Source organism: Capsicum annuum, chromosome 12 (assembly GCF_002878395.1).
Source record: "Capsicum annuum cultivar UCD-10X-F1 chromosome 12, UCD10Xv1.1, whole genome shotgun sequence".
Classification (NCBI taxonomy): domain Eukaryota; kingdom Viridiplantae; phylum Streptophyta; class Magnoliopsida; order Solanales; family Solanaceae; genus Capsicum; species Capsicum annuum.
Genome location: NC_061122.1, coordinates 147,502,934 through 147,504,737, shown reverse-complemented (window position 1 = coordinate 147,504,737; position 1,804 = coordinate 147,502,934).

Sequence of the window (1,804 nt, the reverse complement as noted above, 5' to 3'; positions counted from 1 at the left end):
GCTACTTGCTTCTAATGCATTGTCTCTGCCATGAGATGTTTACTACTTATTGACGTGGTGGATGGGGCTGTTCCATCCTTAACCAGAGGTCGAGAGTTCGACTTTGGGTATGGAGAAAACTCTATTGGGAGCACTACCACCTTAATGGGCCCTACAACGCGTGGTCCGGATTAGTTGAGGCTCCAATGTGGGCACCAAACACCGGATGGAAAACCAAAAAAAAAAACTTATGTTGGTGTCCTTACATCCATACTTCTTAGCTCACCAGTTTTCGCTATTGACTTTCAACACATATATATACATTATTATTATTATTATTTATAAGAGAGAATATTAATTTTTGATAGTCCTCATAAAGTTATGATAGTAATTTTAATTAATTTTTAATCCTCTAAAATCGTGACACTTTGGATGATAAAAATGAAGTTATTTTATCTTCCTTCTTGTCATATGAACATTTGTACTTGGGCATATGTCATGAAATGAGAAACTATTATTTAGTTTTTTTTTTGTAATTTCTATTGTTTAACAATTTATTTATTTTTTTAAAAGAAAACTTAATTTACTTTATTACTATATATAAGAGAGGATCTCCAATTTTTGTAGTTCTCAATAGATTTTTTTTCATTTTATCTCTAAATGAAGGTTTAATGACTTTGCGAATTCTCAATCATTTTATTAATTTGGTTAATTATATGGACTTTTAAGTGATGCGTTATAAAAAAAAAAAAAAAGGTGATAGTGACACCACAAAAGATTTATTTATCCAATCAAATAAAAAATTAAGAGCTATTCAAAATTTTATAGTGTTCTTTTATGTGGAAATAATAATAAGAGAGAATAACTAATTTTTAAATCCTCGTGGGAAACTCTATTTCTAATTTTTAAATCCTCGTGGGAAACTCTATTTTGCCTTTTTACCCCTAATTGAAGCTTCAATAACTTTATAAGCTTTCATCAATTGAAGAAACATCTATAAAAGTATTGTTAGGATTAGATTTATAATTATTTAATTTAATATGATATTTATTTATAAATTAACTTTGTTGACGTGATGAATGTAGCATCAAATATGTTTTATACTTTTCATTAAAAAAATGTGTTAGCCAATGTAAATTTAATTGAGAGAAAAATAAAAGAAGTTAATTCAACATAAGGCAAAACTCAATTTAGATTGTTAAAGACTTTAATTCAAAAATTTTCAGTAAAATAAAAAAGAGAAAGTGTTAATGCATGCATTTGTTTGAAAAAGTTATTCTTTATCTTACAAAATCTTTTACTCCTTTTATTTTAATTTATTTATCTGATTTTGAGTTAGCATGAAATTTTAAAAAGTAACAACTATTTTTTATGTTTGTGATTTTAAACTAAAGATATGTAGAAAGGACCAAAATATCTTTTAGTTTTGTAGTCTTGAGCAGTTTCTAAGAAAAAAAAGAAATATTCTTTATGAAATAAAACGAACTAAAGAAATAGGATAAACAGTTATAATAAATATGTGATTTAATATTCTAGAAATATTGAAAAATTATTGAACTATTTTTTAACTAATATAATATTATACAAAATTAGAGGTAGTGGTATGGACTGCGTACACTCTACCCTCCCTAGACCCCACTTTGTGGGAATATATTGGGTTTGTTATTGTGTAATATTATACAAAACAAATAAAAAGCAGAATAGCGAAAAAAATAGAAAAATCCTTAGAAATATAAATATTAATGTAGTTTGGGCGCGGAATTAGCACGAGTCAAATTAGCCAAAGATCGAGTCATATATATATATATATGACTCGATCTTTGGC